Consider the following 27112-nt stretch of genomic DNA (forward strand, 5'->3'; position numbering starts at 1 on the left):
ATGAAAAAAATGAAAATTTAGCATTTTTCTAACTTTGAAGCTCTCTGCTTGTAAGGAAAATGGATATTTAAAATAATTTTTTTGGGGTTCACATATACAATATGTCTACTTTATGTTTGCATCATAAAATTTATGAGTTTTTACTTTTGGAAGACACCAGAGGGCTTCAAAGTTCAGCAGCAATTTAGAAATTTTTCACAAAATTTTCAAACTCACTATCTTTCAGGGACCAGTTCAGTTTTGAAGTGGATTTGAAGAGTCTTTATATTAGAAATACCCCACAAATTACTCCATTATAAAAACTGCACCCCTCAAAGTATACAAAATGACATCCAGTAAGTGTATTAAGCCTTTAGGTGTTTCACAGGAATAGCAGCAAAGTGAAGGAGAAAATTCAAAATCTTCATTTTTTACACTTGCATGTTCTTGTAGACCCAATTTTTGAATTTTTGCAAAGGGTAAAAAGGAGAAAATTTTTACTTGTATTTGAAACCCAATTTCTCTCGAGTAAGCACATACCTCATATGTCTATGTTAATTGTTCAGTGGGCGCAGTAGAGGGCTCAGAACGGAAGGAGCGACAAATGGTTTTTGGGGGGCATGTCACCTTTAGGAAGCCCCTATGGTGCCAGAACAGCAAAAAAAAAAACACATGGTATACCATTTTGGAAACTAGACCCCTCGGGGAACGTAACAAGGGGTAATGTGAACCTTAATACCCTACAGGTGTTTCACGACTTTTGCATATGTAAAAAAAAATTTTTTTTTACCTAAAATGCTTGGTTTCCCAAAATTTTTACATTTTTAAAAAGGGTAATAGCAGAAAACCCCCACCAAAATTTGAAGCCCAATTTCTCCCGATTCAGAAAACACCCCATATGGGGGTGAAAAGTGCTCTGCTGGCACACTACAGGTCTCAGAAGAGAAGGAGTCACATTTGGCTTTTTGAAAGCAAATTTTGCTCTGGGGGCATGCCGCATTTAGGAAGCCCCTATGGTGCCAGAACAGCAAAAAAAAAAAAAACACATGGCATACCATTTTGGAAACTAGACCCCTCTGGGGACGTAAAAAGGGGTAATGTGAACCTTAATACTCTACAGGTGTTTCACGACTTTTGCATATGTGAAAAAAACATTTTTTTTTTACCTAAAATGCTTGGTTTCCCAAAATTTTTACATTTTTAAAAAGGGTAATAGCAGAAAACACCCCCCAAAATTTGAAGCCCAATTTCTCCTGATTCAGAAAACACCCCATATGGGGGTGAAAAGTGCTCTGCTGGCGCACTACAAGTCTCAGAAGAGAAGGAGTCACATTTGGCTTTTTGAAAGCAAATTTTGCTCTGGGGGCATGCCGCATTTAGGAAGCCCCTATGGTGCCAGAACAGCAAAAAAAAAAGAAAAAAAAAAAACACATGGCATACCATTTTGGAAACTAGACCCCTCGGGGAACGTAACAAGGGGTTAAGTGAACCTTTATACCCCACAGGTGTTTCATGACTTTTGTATGTGTAAAAACAAATATTTTTTTTTTACCTAAAATGCTTGTTTTCCCAAAAATTTTACATTTTTAAAAAGGGTTATAGCAGAAAATACCCCCCAAAATTTGTAACACAATTTCTCCCGAGTACGGCGATACCCCATATGTGGCCCTAAACTGTTGCCTTGAAATACGACAGGGCTCCAAAGTGAGAGCGCCATGCGCATTTGAGGCCTAAATTAGGGACTTGCATAGGGGTGGACATAGTGGTATTCTACGCCAGTGATTCCCAAACAGGGTGCCTCCAGCTGTTGTAAAACTCCCAGCATGCCTAGACAGTCAGTGGCTATCTGGCAATACTGGGAGTAGTTGTTTTGCAACAGCTGGAGGCTCCGTTCTGGAAACAGTGGCGTACCAGACGTTTTTCATTTTTATTGGGGAGGGGAGGGGGGCTGTGTAGGGGTATGTGTATATGTAGTGTTTTTTACTTTTTATTTTATTTTGTGTTAGTGTAGTGTAATGTTTTTAGGATACAGTCACATGGGCGGGGGTTCACAGTAGTTTCTCGCTGGCAGCTTGAGCTGCGGCAGAAAATTTGCCGCAGCTCAAACTTGCAGCCGGATACTTACTGTAAACCTTCGCCCATGTGAGTGTACCCTGTACGTTCACATTGGGGGGGGGGGGGCATCCAGCTGTTGCAAAACTACAACTCCCAGCATGTACGGTCTGTCAGTGCATGCTGGGAGTTGTAGTTTTGCAACCGCTGGAGGCTCCATTTTGGAAACAGTGACGTACCAGACGTTTTTCATTTTTATTGGGATGGGGAGGGGGGCTGTGTAGGGGTATGTGCATATGTAGTATTTTTTACTTTTTATTTTATGTTAGTGTAGTGTAGTGTTTTTAGGGTACAGTCGCACGGGCGGGGGTTCACAGTAGTTTCTCGCTGGCAGTTTGAGCTGCGGCAGAAAATTTGCCGCAGCTCAAACTTGCAGCCAGATACTTACTGTAATCCTCCGCCCATGTGAGTGTACCCTGTACATTCACATTGGGGGGGGGGGGGGAGAGAAACATCCAGCTGTTGCAAAACTACAACTCCCAGCATGTACGGTCTATCAGTGCATGCTGGGAGTTGTAGTTTTGCAACAGCTGGAGACACACAGGTTGTGAAACACCGAGTTTGGTAACAAACTCAGTGTTTTGCAACCAGTGTGCCTTCAGCTGTTGCAAAAGCTACAACCCCCAGCATGTACGGACAGCGGAAGGGCATGCTGGGTCTTGTAGATATGCAACAGCCGGAGGCATACTATTTTGGCTGGGGATGCTGGGGATTGTAGTTATGCAACAGCTGGAGACACACTGGTTTGCTACTTAACTCAGTGTGCCTTCAGCTGTTGCAAAACTACAACTCTCAGCAGTCACCGACAGCCAACGGGCATGCTGGGAGTTGTAGTTATGCAACCACCAGATATACCACTACAACTCCCAGCATGCACTTTAGCTGATTGTGCAAGCTGGGAGTTGTAGTTATACAACAGCTGAAGGTACACTTTTCCATAGAAAAATGTGCCTCCAGCTGTTGCAAAACTACAAGTCCCAGCATGCCCATAAATGCATGCTGGGAGTTGTGGTGGTCTGCCTCCTGCTGTTGCATAACTACAGCTCCCAGCATGCACTTTTTGCATGCTGGGAGCTGTTGCTAAGCAACAGCAGGATGCTGTCACTCACCTCCTGCTGCTGCTCCACGATGCCGCCGCCATCGCTCCTGGGGCCCCGATCCCAACAGGGACGCCGGGGATCGGGGTCCCCAGCACCCGGGGTCTTCTGCCCGCTCACGTCCTCCGGAAGAGGGGCGGAGCGGGTTGCGGGAGTGACACCCGCAGCAGGCGCCCTGATTGGTCGGCCGGGAAACCGGCCGACGAATCAGGGCGATCGTGAGGTGGCACCAGTGCCACCTCACCCCTGCTGGCAATGGCTGTTCAGGGCCGTCTCTGACGGCCTCAATCAGCCAGTAATTCCGGGTCACCGGGTCACTGGAGACCCGATTGACCCGGAATCCGCCGCAGATCGCTGGACTGAATTGTCCAGCGATCTGCGGCAATCGCCAACATGGGGGGACATAATGACCCCCCTGGGCGATATGCCGGGATGCCTGCTGAACAATTTCAGCAGGCATCCGTCCCCGTCTCCCCTCCGGCTAGCGGCGGGGGCCAGAAATAATCAGGGCGTATCCATACGCCCACGGTCCTTAAGGACTTGGAAACGGGGGCATATGGATACACCCTATGTCCTTAAGGGGTTAACCCATGAGATGAGGCAAGATTTTGCCAAATTAAAATGTATTGTTCCTAATTTTGTATTAATTCATTCTGAAATTGTGTCTCACTTGATTTGGGCATCCCCCGAGAGTTTTCATTTAGTTTAAATTTGCAGGCGTGTTAATAGGCAATTGGAGAAATTTTTGCCAGCTGTGTCTAGCTTTTCCTTCCGTCATAGGGACTTGGAGGGTTTCATCCAGGGCCTGTATCACTTGCATTGGGTTCATTTATCTACAATTGTCCTAGACATTTTTAATTTAGGACTGGAAACTGTGATTGAGGTTGGGCTTGTTTTTTTTTTTTTTGGGGGGGGGGCCTTGTCTTTAGGGACATGGCCTTGTGGGGGAATTTTGTTGCTCAGAGAGCATTCTGGGTGAATTACTGTTTCTGATCGGCTACTGTTACAGTTTGTTATTAATTTGTTATGATCTAATCTGTTTAACCAATCTTTAGTTACCCGTGATAATAAACCGTGGCCTATTTTTTCCAATCTAGCCTCCTGGTTTACTTTTATTGTTCTTTTGGTTTATGGGTGGGGGCTCTGTTCCCATGCCAGTAACCCCATACACTGAATACGTGGGAACACGGGAACAGGACCCCCTTCTCTCATTTTTGTGGTGACTCAAGTGATATGTAAAAAAAAAGAAACAGAAAAGAGAGCGCACTAATGTGCCATGATTCTGTATGTATAGGAGATACACAGGTAAACAAGGACTGCTGCGCTCACCTGGGGGTGTTGTGTTACAGACACAACACCGTTGAAGGCTTATTCCCCAGATCCCTGGGAGGTAGCGGTGGAAGAGCTGCTGGGCACCCGTTCGTCTCGGGAACTGGTCCTGGACGTCTGATATGAGGAGAAGAATAGTGGAATCCTGGCACGAAGAAGCGGTGCTTAAGTAGCGCTCGTTTCCAGCGGGAGACGAAAGATTGTAGTCCACGAAATTTAGTGTATTTTGTCCTGTTATTGTCGGTGTCCATACATCTTCTTATCCACATAGACACCTACAGTCACCGTCCTCTGACATCATTTATCTCTACACTGAGCTGCTCAGTGTAGAGATAAATGATGTCAGAGGACGGTGACTGTAGGTGTCTATGTGGATAAGAAGATGTATGGACACCGACAATAACAGGACAAAATACACTAAATTTCGTGGACTACAATCTTTCGTCTCCCGCTGGAAACGAGCGCTACTTAAGCACCGCTTCTTCGTGGAACCAGGATTCCACTATTCTTCTCCTCATTTTTGTGGTGTCCCGGTACTGGGTGTCCCGTACCTTTGGTTGTAAGCCCCCATAGTCAGAGTTCCTCATGCTGATAGGGCTCTCCTGGTGGGATAGTCCCTAGTTGCCTCCTAGTGTTCTTAAAATTGTATATATTTAATATATTATAATGTAGTGTAAGTAATGTACAGGACCTTAGGTCACGTGATCAATAATATTTGTGTTGTATTGGAGGTTAAGGACCTTTGGGTCATGTGACTAGGTCATGTGTTATAGCCACAATCCTTTGTACTAGGACTGACAGGTTTGGGGAACCAATAAGCTTTGAGCCTGCCCCTTCAGATATAAGGGCGCTGTATCCAATGATCCCTCTCTTTCCTCTGGGATATCACAGCGAGCGGAGCTCTGTACAATTCTACAAGCAAATTAGGCCTGAAGCCTACCAATTTCAGCCGCATACTAAACCGTGAGTTTATCCAACTCCATCCTAAAATCCTACGTGATCACTGAACCTAAAATATACCCCTAAATTCAGTGGAACAGCGTAAAGCAAGGATTCAAAGCTTATTCCCTACAAGGTCCCAGCCAACCTGTGAGGAGCCTAAATTCCGGTCCTCTTGTAAAGACAGTTGTTAATTGCATCCTGCATAAAATCTGCAGTAAAGTTATTTCAAGTTCAATACAATTCCGGCTGTGGACAATCCTTTATTCCTCCCTATCGTTCCTGGGACAGGTGGCGGTAGGATATATATATGCAGAGGAACCCGCACCCTGGTGTCACGACAATCAAGGGTTAATCCTATACCCAGCAACACTACACTGCAACACCCCTGTTCACCCCTCATCCCCGAGCACTACATTTTCTTGTCTGCTCTGTTCTGCTGATTAACTTACCAGGTCAAGCTGCTGTTCATCAGGTTCGGGATTGGTCCCGCTGTCTAGTGTGGGGACTGGGAGTCTATTTAGGTCGGTTCCGTGCTCCTGTCCTCTTTGATCATCGTGGCAACAAGATGGATCAGCGTCCTGCCCCCTCCTCTTTTTTATTTCACTGTCACGGTTTTTTATTTGATCGGCTACTGTTACAGTATGTTATTAATTTATTATGATCTAATTATAAATAATAATATGATAATAAACCGTGGCCTATTTTTTCCAATCTAGTCTCCTGGTTTACTTTTACTGTTCTTTTGGTTTATGGGTGGGGGCTCTGTTCCCGTGTTTCTAGGGGTTTTGAGGAAGATTCTAGGCCAATTGAGGCTCAAAAATGTCCTGCAAAAAGGGAATACAAAAGTTTATGAGATATGTCAATGTATACATTATAAATGTCCATGGTCGGAATGACCTACTCATTTCCTATTAATTGTTCTTCTATTTCTGCCAATAGCAGGGCCAATATCTCTCAAGTAGTATAGGACTACAAATTTCAGTATGCTCAGCTGCTCGCACTGTAACTTCACGTATGTATAATATACATGTAGACAAGCTGTGTTGCTCATTTAGAGCAAATATTATAATATCAGTGGATTAATACAATAATCTCTCTCTGCATTATCCTAAAGGAAAACTCCAATTAAAATTGTCCCATTGTAAATGATTGCAATGGTTTCCTAACCGGGAACTTCTGTTTCCTGCTGCTGAAACCAATAGAATGAAATGACAGGCCCAGCTATACAATGTGATAATGTTTAGTCCCATGCTCTGCATGCAAATACTACTGTCATGTGACTTTCATGGCAACATTTTCAGCCATTTTTGCATAAAAAATGGCAGTTTTTAAGGGCTGTCGAATGTATCTAGAGACAAAGATGTAAGTAGTAGGCTAAGTTTCCACTTGTTTTTGGAAAAACACCAAGAAAACCGCCAATTCTGTTGCATGGTGTTTTTTCGGCCAAAAAATGCTGTGGCCAGATGTAAGCTGTAAATCAATGAGAAATCGCAAAATTCCACTTTGCGTTTTTCAGTTTGGCATTTATTTTTTATCCTTTTGGCGTTTTTTCACTCTTTTTTGGCGTTTTTCAGCTCCTTGGCGGTTTTGCAAAGTTGCAGCATGTTGAGCCTATGGCGTTTTTCCCCCTGAAATCGTGGCGTTTTTCTCCCATAGAAGTCTATGGGAGTATAAAAACACTAAGAAAAACAACATGTGGGTTTTATCTTTGGCGTTTTTGCAGGTGGTTTTTATTCTTTTTTGGACTTTAGCGATCCAAAAAAGTGATGGAGATACCTTTTTTAATAAAATTTCGTAGGGTACCATTAACAAAAAAAATTAAAAAGATACAGTAGTGATGGAAAAAATTGTATTTAACGAAATTTAATTTGATTGTAATTAAATTTTAATAAATTTTTAGACAGAGATAAATTTATGTGAGCAGGCAGGGCACTAAAAATGTAGCAGACAATAATTAAAATGTGGTGTGTGTATGTTTTTCCCTTTTTTTTTTTTTACATTTTGTAGATAGTACAACTACTCCCAGCATGAACACAATGTTCCATGATGGGAGTAGTAGTACCTGTACTAATTGACAGATTGCCCGTGTCACTTCTGACACCCACCTGTTGCGATCCTCCTGTATAATTTATAGATGCGGCTGGCCACTCTTCTATGGTGCCCTGCACTGCGGTATATTTACACCTATTCATATTTCCCACAGAGAGCTGTGATTGGCCAGATGGTTCCAGCCAATCACAACTCTCTGTGGGAAATATGAATAGGTGTATATATACGGCCGTGCAGGGGGCCATAGAAGAGCGGCCGGCCACCCGCATCTATACATTATACAGGAGGATCACAGAGGGTGTCTGGAGTGACACTCGCTGCAATCTGTCTATTAATGCAGGTACTACAGCTCCCAGCATTGAGCAAATTGTGCTCCATGTTGGGAGCAGTAGTACCTGCAGTTAAGGACAGATCACAGTGGGTGTCACTCCTGACACCTGCTGCGATCATCCTTCATCCCTGAGATGCGGAGCGGCTTTCTCCTGCGCTCGCATCTCTGCTCTGTACTCCGACCGGCCACTCACCATTCATATTTCTCGCTGAGAGCTGTGATTGGCTGCCACCATCCGGCCAATCCCTACTCTGGGCAGAAAATATGAATGAGTGATGTGAATTTCTATTCACATCACTGGCCGGCCCGGAGTATAGGGCAGAGATGCGAGCACTGTATAGAGCTGCTCTGCATCTCTGCTATATTATGGACGATCGCATCGGGTGTCAGGAACATTGTGTTCCATGCTGGGAGTAGTAGTACTACCTAAACTATATTTTAAAAAAAGAAAAAAAAGTGAAAAACACACACGCACTACATTTTTATTATTGTCGGCTACATTTTAGTGCCCTACCTGACCACATAAATAGATCCCTGTTTAAAAATGTATTCAAATTTTGTTCCAAAAAATATAAAATCACTACTGCATCCTTTTTTTTAATTTTTTTTTTATACCCAACAAATTTTGAAAAAAATTTGTCAGTCTTGGGTCCTATTCTATTTAATATATTCATTAATGACCTTGTACAGGGGTTGTATAGTAAAGTAGCAATCTTTGCAGATGTAAAGCTGTAAACACTATAGAGGACAGTGCACTGTTACAAATGGATCTGTATAGGTTGGAGGTTTGGGATGGAAAGTGGCAGATGAGGTTCAACACTGATAAATATAGGGTACTGCACATGGGGAGGAAAAATCTGAGCTGGGATTATTTATTAAATGGGTGAACAATTGGGACGACTGATGTGGAAAAGGACTTAGGAGTCTTAGTTAACAGTAAATTTAGCTGTAGTGACCAGTGTATGGCAGCTGCTGCCAAGGCCAATAAGATCATGGGGTGCATCAATAGGGGCATAGATGCCCACGACAAGGAAATAATTCTACCACTGTACAAATCACTAGTCAGACCACACATGGAATACTGTGTACAGTACTGGGCACCAGTGTACAAGAAAGATATAGTGGAGCTGGAGAGGGTTCAAAGACGGGCAACCAGGGTAATACGGGGAATGGGAGGACTACAGTACCCAGAAAGATTAGCAGAATTGGGATTATTTAGTTTAGAAAAAAGAAGGCTTAGGGAGACCTAATAACTATGTATAAATATATTAGGGGATCGTACAGAGATCTCTCCCATGATCTATTTATACCCAGGACTGTATTTATAACAAGGGGGCATCCTCTAGGTTTAGAGGAAAGAAGGTTTCTACACCAGCACAGACGGGGGTTCTTTACTGTAAGAGCAGTGAGACTATGGAATTCTCTGCCTGAGGAGGTGGTCATGGTGAACTCTGTAAAAGAGTTCAAAAGGGGTCTGGATGCATTTTTGGAGAGTAAGAACATCGCTGGTTATGTATACTAGATCTATAGGGACAGAACGTTGATCCAGAGATTTATTCTGATGCCATATTTGGAGTCGGGAATTAATTTTTACCTCGAGTATGAGGGTTTTTTGCCTTCCTCTGGATCAACTCAGTAGGGACTCATTGGGGATATAGGTTGAACTTGATAGACTCTGGTATTTTTTTCAACCTTATGAACTATGTTACTATGTTACCAAAGGGGCTAAAAATGCAATTTCCATGCAAAAACGCCAGAAAAAACATCAGACGCAAGAAATTACACTGGTTTTTTTTATGCCGTTTTTTTTCCACACAAAAAGTGGAATCTTAGCCTTAGGGGGTAAACATGTATCCAACTGAGAGACCATCCCTCTTCTAAGATCAAAGGTAAAGGGATAGGGAAGACAGTAGGCTCAAAGTCAAAAAAGCAGGATCAGTACAAGGATGTCACATCAAGGTCCAAACCAGCAAGCAGAGGGATAGTTAGAATCAGGACCAAGGGTCAAGACTACGTGAAGGTCCAAATCACAAAGACAGAAGCGGTAAACCGGGATACAAGCTGAGAGTCAGAAGCACAACACGGCACAGAGCTGAGTTTGCTCCGTGCAGGGAGGACTGGGGTGCCGCGCCGGAGATCGCGGGGGTCCTATGCTTTGTATAGGGGAGAAGATGTTTTTCACCAGAGTACTCCTTTAAGTGAAGCCTGTAAAGTCATAAGCAGATGTTAAACTGATGTGGGACATTGTTGCCTTAGTGTAGTCTGGTCATGTAAGCGAGAATCTTGTGTGGGCTGAAGCTGTGGTGGTGTTGCTTAGTGCATTTGTCAACATAGAGAGTATTCAGTTTAAATGGACTCTGCTAAGGCTGTAAATGACACAAGCCTATGGGGAATCCAAAGTGAGTTGGATGGCATTAGACTCAAACCTGGGGAGGATCATACGAGACATAAGCCTAAGAGAGATTAGTAAATAGTGTATAGTGTGAAGTTGGCTGCCCAGAGGCCTGTGGTGTGGTCTCCTGTGGTGTGGTCTGGCTGGTTTAGCACTGAAGTGTAGTGGCCTGAATGGGAATGACCTAGGTGGGTCTGGTGTGAAAGGGATCCTTGATTGAAGTTGGATCAAAATAAGATTGAGCCCTTTCAGTATGCAGACTGCAAATTGTCTTTTTAAGTTCAAGTTGAAGCTGAGTAATTTATTGGTTGTGCAAAGTCCTGAGGAGCAATGTGAATTCAACACTGTCGATAGGTTAGTGTGTATACTCCATCTCCCAAAAAGGCCCATGTAAAGTTAGCAATGACTAAATAAAGAGTTTTTACAGTTGAATTACAAAGACTACTGTATATTGTCCTAAAAAAACCCATAATAAACATCTTTAAAACCTCTGTGAAAGTAATAGGTGAAGTAAGAGACTTTTTATCACAGAGTACAATGGAGATCAGTCCAGTGTGTCAGACATTTTGGGGATGTAAAAGGGACTTTTTTGGTCATTTTTCACCCCCAAAACACATGTGCACACATCCTAACCGTAAAGAGGAGCACTCACAAACAGCAACCAGTCAGATTGCAGCGCTCATATTTCAGAAGCCTTTAAATGGGCACTGTCACCAACTTTATTTTTTTGATATGTTGTAGTACTTATGTACTACAATATATCTCTAATATACTTTTGTTATTATTATTTTTTCATTAAAAAGGTTTAATTTACATTTAAAAACCGGCCACTTAGGGTCACCCTCCTAGTGGCCGGCTGCAGCCTGGCGTGACGTCACGCCTGAAAAAGGACTGATTTTAGAGTGGCAACCAGTCCTTTTTCAGTTAGGCTGCACTCGCTCCCTGCCTGTCAATCAGACAGGCGGGAGCGAGCGCATTGGCTCCCCGGCCACTGGCTGGGAGGCCACAACTCCCGCACATCGCCGCCGCCGTCCCTGCACGTCCGCTGCCGGACTCTGCAGTAACTGCAAGTGTAATGAGGGAACGGGGTATGTGGGGTGGGGGGAGGAGGGAACGGGCTAGCGCCGTAGCGGGGGGGGGGGGTGACGGGCTAGCGCCGCAGCGCCGCTTGTAACTAACTAATAGTTTATCTACACAGGGTGCCTCCAGCTGTTTCAATACTACAACTTCCAGCATGCCCTGACAGCCAATAGATGTCAGGGCAAGCTGGGAGTTGTAGTGGTGAAACAGCTGGAGGCACCCTGTGTAGATGAACTAAGGGCGGAAGTCCCCCCCAGCAGGCATCAGTGACATGGTGCCTGCTGGGGAAGTCTGCCTGGTAGTGAGCACACAGCCAGGCAGACAAAATGCATTTTTAATATAGTAAAAATAAAAATTAAAAGCAGGGAGGGGGTTAGGGATAGATTGGCAATAGGCAGGGACAGAAAAAAAATATGGATGGTGGGAGCTACCCTTTAAGGAAATAAAAGCAGAGACCTGATTGGTTGCTTCAGGCAAGTGCTTCCCATTTTACTTGCACTAGTTTTGATAAATCTGCCCCTACATGCCAAAAGACAGACTCACTCACATACATGCCGGATTATTATCATATAGTGTGGATAAAGGAAAAGTAGATAAATCTTTAAGATGACAGCTAAATACAAACATAATAAAATACTAACCGCCACTTCTGTTCCAGGGTATGAGAGGCAAATTACTTCCATGTGTTAACTCCTTATTGTCTTGTATAGAGCTCGCAGTTGGACTGAAAATATAGTCATATTGTTTGCAGTCATCCACCCACTCGCCACCAGATGCTGCCAACAGAGAGAAGAAGAGAGACTCCTCAGGCCAGGCAGAATTGTCTTTGTTTCATTTACTGTATGTCTGGATTTATAGTTTTTTATCTGATACTGTTGCGGAAACTGAAGAATTGTGTGGGATAATTTGTCTTCCATTCATTTGTCACGACTACAAAAACACAAATAGGATTCAAAACAATAGCGAAAAACAAAAATGAGCAAGGAAAGGGATTATGTGAGAAAACCACATGCGTTTAGTGGACTGGGGTAACAGACTATGCAAAAAATGTTTTTATTTTTTTTTACTTGTCTTTAAATAGATGGAATGAGATTAAACCCAGATGTAACAAAGATACATCCTGTGACACAAACCAGAATATTATTATTAGAATATTATTTTGGGACATAGAATACAATTTTGTAGCAAGGTATAAGGATATAAGGATTTGTGGCTAGTTTTCTGCTGGTTTTAGGTAATAAATTGCAATACATGGGACCATTCTACCACTTTCTACAAAATGTAAGCTCCAGATGTACACAGACTACTGAATATAGGCTACGAATTTGGTGTCAATCAAGCTTAGGGTGGGTTCACACTACGTTTTCTCCCATACGGGAGCGCATACGGCAGGGGGGAGCTAAAACCTTGCGCTCCCGTATGTCACCGTATGCGCTCCCATATGTCATTCATTTCAATGAGCCGGCCGGAGTGAAATGTTCGGTCCGGTCGGCTCATTTTTGCGCCGTATGCGCTTTTACAACCGGACCTAAAACCGTGGTTGACCACAGTTTTAGGTCCGGTTGTAAAAGCGCATACGGCGCAAAAATAAGCCGACCGGACCGAACGTTTCACTCCGGCCGGCTCATTGAAATGAATGACATACGGGAGCGCATACAGTGACATACGGGAGCGCAAGGTTTTAGCTCCCCCCTGCCGTATGCGCTCCCGTATGGGAGAAAACGTAGTGTGAACCCAGCCTTACAGGGGGAGATTTATCAAAAACTATGCAGGGGAAGACTGGTGCAGTTGCCCATGGCAACCAGATTGCTTCTTTCATTTGTAAAGAGATCTGCAAAAAATGAAAGAAGCGATCTGATTGTTTGCCATGTGTAACTGCACCACTCTTCCTTTACACAGGTTTTGATAAATCTCCCCCATACACATTATTTTGGGCCTTTTTTGAGTCATAAAACGGCTGGTTCAAAAAAAATGCGGGAAAAACAGACCAAAACAAAAAAAAAAGTCTGAAAAAGATGGAACACATTGCTTTTGGTCTGTTTTTCCAGTCTTTTTTGAGGCTAAAAAACAAACAATGGCTAAAAGAACTGTGGGAACATAGCCTCACTCTTAAAGGGGTTATCCAGGAAAAAAAACTTTTTTTTATATATCAACTGGCTCTTTGTGCTCTCTGATGACACGTGTCTCGGGAACCGCCCAGTTTAGAAGAGGTTTGCTATGGGGATTTGCTTCTAAACTGGGCGGTTCCCGAGACACGTGTCATCAGAGAGCACTGTCATCAAAGAACAACCTTAACTTCAGAAACTCATAAGTACTGAAAGGATTAAGATTTTTTAATAGAAGTAATTTACAAATCTGTTTAACTTTCTGGAGCTAGTTGATATATATATATATATATATATATATATATAAAAGTTTTTTCCTGGATAACCCCTTTAACTACACTGATACACTATAAAGGAATGGAGAAACATTTGTAGAAGTTACATTTCAGTGTGGTACCCATGGGGATGATATGTGTAAAGCTGCAGGCTAGTTGGGAGTAGTAGTACTGATGATATGTTGTGTGGCAGGGTGGTGAAACTAAGCTGTTGGTCCCCTATGAGCCCAACAATCTGTGGTGACCACGGGGTGTTGCAATGGATGTAGCAGGGTCTGGTGGTATTAACCCTGGGGGCAAGATGTTGTTAACCCCTTAGTGTTCGTGACGCCAGTATGTGGACCGCCGACAACCAGCCCAAAAACGGCATGCAATGAAGGAATGTCAACAGCAAGGGTTTTAAAGTAACTGGAACTTTTACTTGCAATATGCAGGAAACAGTCTTTACAATAACGCAGTTTCCTCAGAGGCAACCGGGACACAGGGAACCTCACAGGCTTGCTTGGACTTGTAGTTATGGTGAAAATGCAGCAGACCACTGTGCTACTAATATATATCTTGAGCTGAGCAGTAGTCACTTGATTTGCAGAGATATTTGTAACTCACAGTTTAGAAGTGGCTGCTGGACTTAAGGCTTTGGCCTAGATCACATGACCAAAACTCTATACACTTTGTACAACTTTATACATATGAACATTAAAAGAACATAATAAATACACATGGCATTTATACAATACAATTGATCTGGGAGAAACACTGCAGGAGACCCTGTGGACCTAAGGGACTCTTCCTGATGGGACTTAAGGATGGTACAGAAATAGGTTCGGTACCGGGACACCACAAATCCTTTTGTCAAATAAGCTGCCCCACAGTGTGGAAATGAGACTTCTGGACACTGGGATTCAGTGAAACAACTTGAACACTTTACTGAAACTTCTGTGCAAATCCATTACAATGATTCTTTAGTCACTGTCCCTTTAAAGTCTGCTTTTGTAGCAGGTTTACTAAGAGGTGCTGTCAGCACATGTAAGCGTAGTGATTAATATAGATGTAGATGTTACACATGATACAGGTGTTACACAATTAGCTAGTTCTGTACTGATGAGGATCTGCACAGGTTGGTTTACTGTGGTGTAATACTTGTATTTTCTTTACTCTATCTTTCTTTAACTATTGTTGCAGCAAACTATTGATGATGTCATAGTTATCCAGCACTTATGCCGACATTTGGTCACTGAATAGAGGTATTCACAGCCCGGACTGGAATAGTACAGCATCTTGCTTGTAGCAGATTCTGTCTTAAAAAGGATTAAACCTAGAAGTAACATTTTTAGGTGTAGGTATGCCTAGCAGGAACAGTGCTAGGATATATATGTATGTATGTATATATATATATATATATATATATATATATATATATATAATATACATATATACATATATATATATATATATATATATATATATATATATATATATATATATTTATTTTATTTGTTTATTTTTTACTTCTGTACAACTAGACAGCTCCTTAAAAAAAAAAGGGAAGGGGAAAGTGAAGCATGCCGGCGGGCACAGCGTCGGCAGCTCGGGACAGTTAAGGGACATCAGGGGAAGGGGGGCAGGTAACTGGGGTCTCCTAGCAGAGCAGTGTGTGTGTCCCGATCTCCGTGATCAGGACACACACAATGGGCTGCTTAGGATTTTTATGTGCGAAACGCTGCCATCAGCTAGTCAGATTTGACTAGCTGATAGGAGCGATCGCTGTAAAGGGACAAGATCGCCTGAGACAAGATGGCTGGCTATTAGTGATAGCCACCATCTTACCGGGTGCGGCGGGATGCCGCGAGTAGCGGACAGTATCTGCATGATGTACATGTACGTCATAGGTCGGGAAAACCTTCCCGGTTATGACGTACATGTATGTCATGGGTCGGGAAGGGGTTAACCTTTTCAAACCTGGGTTCACCATCCATCAGGGCGGTCATCTCTGGTTCATGAACTGTTAATAATATGGGGGCATCTCCACATCCTCCCACATGTCTTCGACAGGTGGCTTTTCACTGGGGGTCATCCGAGACAGTACATCGGCATTGACTTGATGGTGAAACTGTAATTGGCAAATCTTGAAGCCCAACGTTGTTCGTTGGCACCCAACTTGGCAGTGTTCAGGTGGGCCAATGGGTTATTATCCGTGTAGACAGTAAATGGCGTGGCAGCCAAGTAATTTTTTAACTTTTCGGTCACGGCCCATACTAGGGCAAGAAGTTTTAACTTGAATGAGCTGTAGTTTGCATCATTCTTCTCTGCTCCTCACAGGTTACAACTAGCATAGGCAACTACTCGCTCTTGCCCTTCCTGGACTTGGGACAGGACAGCTCCCAGACCTTCGAAACTGGCATCGGTATATAACCGGAACGGCTGACTGTAGTCTGGGTACGCCAGGATGGCGTTTAAGAGCTCGGAACGCTGTCTCTTGCTCTTCGGGCCATTCAACAGGTATTTTCCCATTGTAGTTCTCCTTCTCCGTACCCCGTAAGAGAGCTGTGAGGGGTTCTGCAATCTGGGCGAAGTGGGGAATGAAGCGGCGGTAGCAGCTGGCAAATCCCAGGAGTTTCTTGACATCTTTCACCGTGCACGAGGTAGGCCAGTTTTTGACAACTTCCACCTTTTCAGGATTGGGACTCCCTTAGCATTGACAAAATGACCCAGGTAGTGCACCTGAGGTTAGAGCAAGTGACACTTTGACCGCTTGATCTTCAGCCCATGCTTGATCAGGACTTGGAAGATGTCTGACAGATGAATTAGGTGTTCCTGGTTGGATTTGGAATACACAATGACATTGTCTAGGTACAATAGGACACTTTAAAAATTTAGATGGCCCAGGCACCTTTCCATCAAATGCTGAATTGTAGCAGGGGCATTACCGTATATCCCGGCGTATAAGACGACTTTTTAACCCCAAATTTTCTTCTGAAAAGTCGGGGGCCATCTTATACGCCGGGTATTGAGGTCCGGGATAGGAAAACTTCTGATTATCTGCCCAGGCCGGCTCCCGTGTGTGGCTGCAGGCGGGGGCCGGCCAGAGCAAGTAAAAACTAATACTGTATACTAAAAACCAGGGTGCCTCCAGCTGTTGTTAAACTCCCAGCACGGCAAAGGCTGTCCGGGCATGCTGGGAGCTGTAGTTTTACAACAGCTGGAGGCCCCATGGTTTTTAGTATACAGTATTACTTTTTACTTGCTCTGGCCGGCCCCCGCCTGCAGCCACACACGGGAGCCGGCCCGGGCAGATAATCATAGGTATTCCTATGCCGGACATCCCTGTGTCCCGAAAAATCTTTTTGGGACATAAGGATGTCCGCCGGTCACTTACCATTCCCCGGCGTCCTCCTGCGATCCTCCTTCGGTCCTCCTGCGATCCGGTCCTCCGTCTCTATGGTTGTACGCACGGGACGTCAGTGATGTCACGTGCCTACAACCATAGAGGCAGAGGAGCGCAGGACCAGGAGGACCGCAGGAGGACGCGCGCCAACCGGGGCCTGGTGAGTGACCGGCCGTGCTATCTTAAGTGTTCCGGTCACCGCTCCCCGGTCCCGGCACCTACTGCTATGATCCATAGGCCATAGCAGTAGATGGTGACCCGGGCTGGAGGAGCGGTGATCGGAACACTGTGGGGGCAGACCAGTACAGACATACAGCCTGCAGCCATACACTGTATATGGCTGGAAGCTGTATGTCTGTTGGGGGGAGCTGCCAATCTAATGTGGGGGGAGCTGCCTACTATTGTGGGGGAACTGCTGACCTAATGTGGGGGGAGCTGCCTACAAATGTGGGGGGAGCTGCCTACAAATGTGGGGGGAGCTGCCTACAAATGTGGGGGGAGCTGCCTACTATTGTTGGGGGAGCTGCCTACAAATGTGGGGGGAGCTGCCTACTATTGTGGGGGAACTGCTTACTATTGTGGGGGAAATGCTGACCTAATGTGGGGGAATTGCCTACAAATGTGGGGGGAGCTGCCTACTATTGTGGGGGAACTGCTGACCTAATGTGGGAGGAGCTGCCTACAAATGTGGGGGGAGCTGCCTACAAATGTGTGGGGGGGGGCTGCCTACTACTTTGGGGGAGCTGCCTACAAATGTGGGGAGAGCTGCCTACAAATGTAGGGGAGCTGCCTACAAATGTGGGGGGAGCTGCCTACTATTGTGGGGGAACTGCCTACTATTGTGGGGGAATTGCCTACAAATGTGGGGGAGCTGCCTACTATTGTGGGGGAACTGCTGACCTAATGTGGGGGGAGCTGCCTACAAATGAGGGGGGAGCTGCCTACAAATGTGGGTGAGCTGCCTACTAATGTGGGGGAACTGCTACTAATGTGGGGGAGCTGCCTACTAATGTGGGGTAACTGCTGACCTAATGTGGGGTAACTCCCGACCTATTGTGGGGGAGCTGCCTACTATTGTGGGGGAACTATACTGCCTACCTAATGTGGGGGAACATGATGCCTACCTAATGTGGGGGGAACTACAAGGTACCGTACATCGCGGTAGGAGGGGTAGTCTTATATGGCGAGTGTATCCCAAACTCTATATTTTAACTGTAAAAGTTGGGGGTCATCTTATACGCCAAGTCGTCTTATACGCCGGCATATACGGTACATACAGTAGCCCAAACGTCATACTTTAAACTTGAATAGTCTTCTCCCAGTCTTCCATGGCCATGGGCACTTGCCAATATTCGCTGGTTAAGTCCAGGGTGGAGAAGTAAACAGCAGACCCGAGGGCTGTGAGTGACATCTCGATCCTTGACAGAGGATTAGCGTCCTATGTGTGACATTGTTCAGTTTCCTGTAGTCGACACAGAAGCAGATGATTCCATCTTTTTTCTTGACCAGGACAAGTGGCGCCGCCCTGGGACTCTGACTTTCTTGGAGGACGTCTGCCTCTTTCATGTCGGCCAGCATCTTCTTGACAGTCTGATACATGCCTGGCGTGACCGGGCAGTGTCTGTCCTTGATAGGTGGGCTGTCGCCTGTGAGGATTCGGTGTTGGATCATGGACGTATGCACGAAATCTGCAGGGTGTTTGCTAAAAGCTTCATGGTACCTTTTGGCGACATTGATGACTCTCTTGACTTGGTTCCTTGCGGTAGTGTTGTCTCCAACTTGGAGTTCTGCCCACCAGGGCTTGGGAGGACTCATACTGGATCCTTCAGCCACTTAGGCTACACACTATCGGGCCACCATATGTTCTGTTAAGATGTCCTTTGACTTATACAACTGGGCTATTGGGGTGTATTTGGGTAACACAGTAGCACCATCAGGCAGGTTGACTAACCGGACTGGAACTCTCCCGTTGGTAACAGTGACAAGGCTTATCACAGCTCGGACAAGAGGGTGGTCTTCTAGTTGCAGAGGCTCCAGCAGGGCTTGATCTTCTCTATTCTTGACTCCAGGACATGCACGACACCAGATGATAGTGTCTGTATTGGGTTGGGTCACCGACCGGATGTTTTGTACTCGAACTCTGTAGATTTCACCTTGCTTGTTGGCAAACTTCTGCTCTATTTGTAGAACTTTCAAGTGGTACTGTGAAGCCAGCTGGCCTGAAGGGGACATATGGGGAAGAGAGGCATGCAAGGCATCTACTATTTCAACAAAACAGTTTTTCATAATGGTCATCCCCAGTATAAATTCAGCAGACCCCTTATTTGTCACATTAGTTACAATCACTCCCTACCGACTAAGTACATGCTCTCCCAACTGAATGGTTGGCTCCCAGTATCCATGTCTGGGGACTGGTTGCCTATTACCCACAACTACTCTGAAGTTAACATCCTCCGGTTCACACAATAAACTAGCATCCCAATGCTGATAGAAAACGTTCTTAGGGATAGTAGACACTTGTGACCCTGTATCTATTAATGCCTCCAATGGTACACCTTCTACAATAAATTTTACATAGGGGCAGGAGGTGACATGAAGTGAGAGTCCTGACTGAGGTCGTTCGGGGATTGGACCTGATAACTGTTTTTCTGAGAGCCGGTCCACGACCTCAAGGGAAATCCATTTAAATCCCAACACTGTATTTTCCAATGTCCTGGTTTATTACAATAGGTACAAAAGGGTCTTTGAGTCCCTGAGGGTCTATTAGGCGGAGGGTTGCAGGGGTTGAAATTGCAGGGAGCAGGAGCAGGTTTTCTGGGTAGGGGAGGTTCAGGGTAAGGTGGGGCGGACCGGGTGGCAAGCTCCTTCACAACCTTAGTTGTTCAATGTCCTGCCTAACACTCTGTAAATCTGTGGCTGCGGTGACTGGCAAAGCAGGTGACACTGGGGCAGGGGCTGGTGATGGTGGTAATATAGGTCTACCTACCACCCCTAATGGCTCTTGGACAGGTGGACAAGCTTCCTCTAACTCAGTCCCAGACTCAATCACTTGGATAGCCAGTCTCTTGAAAGCAGGGAATGACAAGTTGGGGTTATGGCCCGCTAAAATTCGCAGCTGGGCTTTGTCCCACTTATTATGAGCCCCATCAATAAATCTTCTACCATCTAGTTTTTGAACGGTCTCTAGGACATTCTCTAGGGCTACTGCATATTCTTTCAAGGTCTCACCTGGCTTCTGTTGCCTTTCATACAGCCAGAGACGTACCACTGATGGACAATGGGACTCAAATACCTGATACAGTCATTCAAAGATCTGCTCTACAGTTGCCTTCTCGGAGGCTGGCCAGGTGCGGACTTCCTCTAATGCTGGTCCCAGTAGTTGTCCTGTGAGCAATTGCACCTGTTGATATGGAGGGAAAGAGTAAAAGACAAAAGCTCTGGATTCTCTCTTTGAAATCCCTCAGGGGGAAGGGGTCTCCATTGTAGGTAGGGAATACAGGGTTCCCAATGAATACCGGTGCAGATGCTGGAACACCAGGGTTGTTCATGTGGACTGCAGGCAGGACTGGCAACATTCCGGCCGCTGGGGCAGGTGATGATCCCGCTGCTGGAGATGGAGGGGCACTGTCGCTTGGTTGATCTGGAGAGTTGGGTTCTGATATCTTGTTGAATTTTGAGTGTGCTGTCGCTTTAAGAAGAATAAGGTGCTTTCCCCTTTAAGATAATTGCTGAAGTGCTGCAGCAGCTTAGACTCGACTAGTGGGAGTACTATAATGAATACTCCCCCTCTATTTTGCAGGTACCCTGTAGTAATTTGTCTTGCGACCAGACTTGCGGACACTAATTGGTTAATGCTGATAGTTACCGGCACCTGAGACTAGATACTGGTGAATGTTGGTATTTGCAGAGTCTGCGCTGCAGCAGGTGCTTGATAGAAGACAGCGGAGCCAGACGTAGTACCCGGAACCTCCAATATGACTGCGCCCAGGGAACTTCCTGTTTTGGTCCAGTCGGCAAAGTCTTCCCCTGTGCAACACAGGGAGGCTCTTTGGTTCCTCCTCGCTGTGCTGGAGAGGCGTCACTGCTGGGGACTGATGGGGCGGCGCTGCGTCCGCTCATGCGCGCAGGAAACACAGGACCCAATTAACCCTTTCAGGTAACGATTCTCTCTACAATCCATGATGGCAAATAACAGTCTTTTCTTCACCTCCCTCTCTGTTTCACAAGCACCACTAGTAAAACACTTTTCACTTGCAAAGTCCCATACACTTTTTGGCGCAGACTTAAATCGCATCGCCACATTCTTGGACACAGTTCAGACTAGGGGGGGACTTGTGGCATAGGGCGCACACCCGTATCCTCTTTGTGATGCCAAAGGTTGTGGTGGCGGGGTGTGTGGTGCAGGGCAGATGCTATTACCCTAGGGGCAGATGGCATTAACCCCTTGTATTTGTGACGCCAGAACGTGGTTTAGCCTATAACCACCCAAAGGTATACCGCTGGATCCTGGGCTAGGCACGGGTGCAATAAAGACTCCGACGCCAAGTTACCTACAACGGTAGCTTTACTGAGGGTAGACAGTTGGTAAAGTCTATACAGTTTAGCCAGGGCCCACAGAGGTGACCAGTGACGCAAATACCTTAAGGGCTTGCTGGGACTTGTAGTAGGATTGGACAATTGAATGCAGGCCACAGGGATTGACTTGACTTGACTCATAAAGCTGTGACGTTAGCTTACTTGAATTGCTTGTGGCTGCAGGACTTGACTTTGAAGTCTCCAACACTCTGGACACACACACTAGGCATGACTGCACTGGACCTCAGCTTAGCAGAAGAGCAGATCTCAAAGAGAGAGAAGCTACCTCCACCCAGGGCTTATATGGGGAAGAATAGCAGGGAGCCCATAGGTCACTCTTGGGATCACCTGGTCACTGGTACCTCCTGGGTAACAATCACATGACATATTACGTGGAATAACTCTTAACCCCTTAAGGACCATGGACGTGTATACACGTCCAGGCAGGATGTACGTTCCTCCATTAGGACGTGTATACTCGTCCATGCTTCTCGTGGGTGCTGTCCAGTGCACCCACGAGATCGCGGCAGGGACTCGGTTGTAACACACAACCGGGATCCTGCCGCAATGCCGGGACCGAAGTAAACTTTGTTCCCGGCAGTTTAACCCTTACAGCCACGGTCGGAAGTGACAGCTGACTGTAAGTGTAATGACAGAGGGAGGGAGCTCCCTCTGTCACCCCTGCAGCACCCCGCAGCGCGATCGTGGGGTGCTGTTGTGGTCCCGGCAGTTTAACCCTTACAGCTGTTAGGAGTTAGGAGTTTTGACAGAGGGAGTGAAAAAAATATAAAATCAATAAGTGTATAAAAACAATAAGTATAAAAAAAAAATGTAAAAAAAAGTGTAAAAAGTAAAAAAAAGTGTAAAAAGTGTAAAAAATTAAATAAAAACAGTGTAAAAAAAGTAAAAAAAAGTGTAAAAAGTAAAAAAAAGTGTAAAAAGTGTAAAAAATAAAATAAAAACACATTTATTAAATAAATATAATAAAAAATAAAAATGTATAATGTGTAGGATCACACGGCGCGCATCCGCAGAATATTACATGCTGCGGATGCCCGCCAACAGTCACAAAAATGAGCTCCCTGCTGCGGCTTGGTAGCTTTGTGTGTCCACTAATATCGGCGGATTTCCCGCCAGCAGTCATGAGCGGACACACTGAGCTACCCAGCCGCAGCAGTGATCTCGCCCTTGTGACTGCTGGGGGGCATCTGTGGTGTGAAATATTCTACGAATGCGCTCTATGTGACCCATTCATACTGCGTTTCCGCAGTGTTAGAGGTATCCGTCAGCATCACGTCAAAAAGAGTGATGCTGACGTATACTGTAGCAGCTCCAGTCATTTCTGACTGCTACAGTATACATTGGCATCACTTTTTTGACAACGGACACCAATACTGCAGAAATGCAGTATGAATGGGGGCTATCCATGTAATGATGCCCTGAAAGCCAAAGGGGGCTTCTCTCCTTCTTGGTCCTACCAGGCGATCAGGCAACCAGATATGGCGTAAGTAGGGGTACTGCCCAGCCCGGGACGAACAGGGTGATAAAATATGGTGCGTATTTCCTCCATTTCAGAAGTAACTTACCAAAATGATGTCCCACAAATAAAGAATGTGTGGGGAAAAAAAGCTAATTTCTATTTTTTCCACTGACTTTGAAATGATTCTAGCCACACAATAAGGGCTCAACGTACTCATTTTTGCCCTAGGTGAATACTTTAGGGGTGTAGTTTTGAAAATAGGGTCACATCTGGGGGTGCAGTATTGTTCTGACAGCTAGAATGCTTTGCAAGATGAAGTGCGGCCTATAATTTGTATAATAATATCCTAAAAGCCAAATGGTGCTCCTCTCCTTTTGGGTCCCACCATGTGGCCATGCAACCAAATATGGTCTAAGCCGGGGTATTACCGAACACGGGACGAACAGCATTTTTCTACTTTTCAGACGCAATGTACAAAAAATAGGTCCCACAAATGATGCATTTGTGAAAAGAAAAGAAAATTAAATTTTTTTTGCTGACTTTGTATCCATTCCAGCCACACAAAAAGGACTCAAAGTACTCACTTTTGGTCTAGACAAAAACTTTAGGAGGTGTAGTTTCCAAAATGGGGTCACTTGTGGGGGTTCTTTATGATTCTGGCAGCTAAAACCCTTTGCAGGCATGACGTGCGGGCTATAATCCATTCGGCCTAAAATGATGCCCTGAAAGCCAAATGGCACTCTTCTCCTTCAGGGTCCTACCACACGGCCAAGAACCAAATATGGCCTAAGTGGGGGTATTTCCAAACACGGGCCGAGCAGCTTAATAAAATATAGGGTGCATTTCTTGCAATATCAGAAGTGATCTACAAAAAATATGCCCCACAAATGATGCATTTGTGAAAAAATGCAAATTTCGAATTTTTAACACTGACTTTGTAATAATTCCTGCCAAAAAACTATGGTGTTACAATACTCACTGTACCCCCTAGCAAATACCTTGAGGGGTCTAGTTTTTAAAATGGGGTAATTTGGGGGGGGGGTGTTCCTATGTTCAACTATCTTCAAATTTCTGCAAACCTTGCATAACACATAAAAAAAAGATGTACTTTTCAAATTTTCAAAATTTCAAGTTAAATTGTTAGGCTTCTAATTAATTTAAAATGTTAATTAAAAACAAAAAAAATTCTGTCAAAATAAAGTAGACATCTGAAAGTATAAATTTCATAAACTATTGGTATGTATAAATATATGCAACCTATTAGTGTTAAAATAGCAAAAAATCTAAATTTTTTAAAAAATTTCATGATTTTTTGCATTGTAAAAAAAAAACTACAAATTATATCGGCTTACTTTTACTATGTACATGAAGGACAACTTGTGACAAAAAAACAATGTCAGAATTATCGTGATTGGCAAAACGTTACCTGAGTTATTCTCTAATAAAGACAGACATCCCCGATTTGAAAAAACAGGCCTGGTCTTTCAGGGCCATACAGGTTTATTTGGGTTGGTCCTTAACCCCTTAAGGACCACGTGTTTTTCCGTTTTTGCACTTTCGTTTTTTCCTTGTCACCTTTTAAATATCATAAGCCTTTCAATTTTGCACCTAAAAATTCATATGATGGCTTATTTTTTGCGCCACCAATTCTACTTTGCAGTGACATCAGTCATTTTACCCAAAAATCTACAGCAAAACGGGAAAAAATTATAATTGTGGGACGAAATTGAAGAAAAAACGCCATTTTGTAACTTTTGGGGGCTTCCGTTTCTACGCAGTACATTTTTCGGTAAAAATGACACCTTATCTTTATTCTGCAGGTCCATACGATTAAAATGATACCCTACTTATATAGGTTTGATTTTGTCGTACTTCTGTAAAAAATCATAACTACATGCAGAAAACTTTATACGTTTAAAATTGTCATCTTCTGACCCCTATAAATTTTTTATTTTTCCACATATGGGGCGGTATGAGGGCTCATTTTTTGCGCCGTGATCTGAAGTTTTTAGCGGTACGATTTTTGTATTGATCGGACTTTTTGATTGTTTTTTATTCACTTTTTCATGATATAAAAAGCAACCAAAAATTCATTATTTTGGATTTTTTTTGCGCGTACGCCATTGACTGTGCAGTTTAATTAATGATATATTTTTATAGTTTGGACATTTACGCATGCGGCGATACCACATATGTTTATATTTATTTTTATTTACATGGTGTTTTTTTAATGGGAAAAGGGGGGTGATTTGAACTTTTATTAAGGAAAGAGTTAAATCACATTTATTAACTTTTTTTTTTACACCATAGGGGGCTATAACACTGCACACACTGATCTTATACCCTGCTCACTGCAAAGCCATAACTTTGCAGTGATCAGGGTTATCGGCGGTCAATTGCTCAAGCCTGAATCTCAGGCTTGGAGCAATCAATCGCTGAGGGGACATGCCGGAGGCAGGTAAGAGGACCTCCGCTCATGTCCCAGCTGATCGGGACACCGCATTTTCACTGCGGTGGTCCCGATCAGCCCCGCTGAGCAGCCGGGAAGGTTTTACTTTCGGTTTAGAATGCCGCGTCTAAAGGGTTAATAGCGCACGGCACTATTAATAGCGTCCTTGGTTGTTAAGGGGTTAAGGGGTTACCAAGGCACCATCCATCAGTTACAACAGTATGCACATTTTAACCATTACACTTTCATTTTACCTCTGTGTATGCTATAAACAGATACATGTAGAAAGTTCTCACAGCCACATAGCTGGAACACATGTAGTGGGACACTTCATCAGTCTCTGTGTGGGGTCATATCATAGCCTTTATATGTAATAATGAATTCAATTCTTTGACATTAAGAAAGGGTCCTGAAAATAAAAAAGAATAGAAATGCAAAGTATACAGAAAGTTGCTTTCCATTTTACAGGTGTTAAGCTTTTTTGTTTGTTTTTGCAGCATTTACTTTGGCGTGAATGCCATGAATTACATGGCATAGTTTATACATTTCTGATGTGTTTTTTCTGGCATTTTTTACATGGTTTACAAAAGCCTAAAAAGGAAGTTATATTTTGCAATTGAGTTTCACAGGCTGTGGTTGTCTCATCCTAAAGCTGGGAAAAAGTGGTATTTTGGTCAGTATTTGACCAAAATACACTCACTCGCCACACCAGGTGCCACTCTTGTCAGCTAAGAACGGAAACTGCGGCCTTAATTCACACAGGCTCACTAAAATGAAATCATGGAAGACTGTAAAGGTTGCCTTATCTGATGAGTCTCGATTCCAGCTGTGACATATAGATGTCAGAGTTTGACATAAACAAGATGAAAGGATTTGTGGTGTCCCGGTACCGCATCCTATCCGGTACCTGTGTATATAAGTCCCCATAGCCAGAGTCCCTAGGACATCGGGGTTCTTCTTAACTAGCCTGCCCCTAGTCACCTCTCATCTATGTATTAGTTATCTAATAATTCTTTAGGATTTGTATATATATATAGGATTGTACAAGTGTAAATAAATGATTAACTACCTATGCATAGCATAACAGGACCTGCGGGTCACGTGATCAGGTAAACTCTATGGTTTTATGCTTAAGGACATTTGGAGGTCCCTATGACGTTTATCTCCCATCACTCCTTGTAACGGTGAGTGACAGTTAATTGGACCAGTAAAAACAGCCCTGCCCCTGCCCATATAAGGGAGTGGCGGCCATTGCTCACTCTCTTTCCTCGTGGGCTGTTGATGGAGAAGGATCTGCGCTGCTGTCATCAGTGAGTTTAGGCCTGAGCCTTGCGGCGACGGCTGATATCTGCTAAATTGTGAGTGTGTCAAGCATTTAAGTAAAGTTATCCAAGTTCAAGTTCAAGTACCTTGTGGACCTTCAGTCATTTTATGCATGCACCTATCGTTACAGGGAAGGGCGGCGATAGGCGGGATAATCACCTCAGCATACTAGCCCTCAGCCTGGCGTCACAAACTATAGGGTTAACATT

General features: G+C 44.3%; 2 long non-coding RNA genes across 3 annotated transcripts in view; one reads left to right on the top strand and one right to left on the bottom strand.

The window, feature by feature from the left end:
* The window catches only part of LOC130275980 (uncharacterized), a 35002-nt gene extending 22885 nt beyond the window's left edge, over positions 1-12117 (top strand). The window contains exon 3 of one of the 2 annotated variants that reach the window (XR_008844974.1): positions 5748-5864. This is a non-coding gene — a long non-coding RNA (uncharacterized LOC130275980). Of the gene's footprint in view, positions 1-5747; positions 5865-12021 lie in introns of those variants that run through there. The other variant, XR_008844975.1, reaches the window with a different exon arrangement.
* On the bottom strand, positions 5782-26763 carry LOC130275979 (uncharacterized). Its single transcript, XR_008844973.1, has 3 exons — positions 26650-26763; positions 11953-12241; positions 5782-6283 (listed from the first exon to the last, which is right to left on the bottom strand). It is a non-coding gene; the product is annotated as an uncharacterized LOC130275979 (long non-coding RNA).
* Positions 26764-27112: the final 349 nt, after the last annotated feature.

The sequence above is a fragment of the Hyla sarda genome, chromosome 6, assembly GCF_029499605.1.
Source record: "Hyla sarda isolate aHylSar1 chromosome 6, aHylSar1.hap1, whole genome shotgun sequence".
NCBI lineage: Eukaryota > Metazoa > Chordata > Amphibia > Anura > Hylidae > Hyla > Hyla sarda.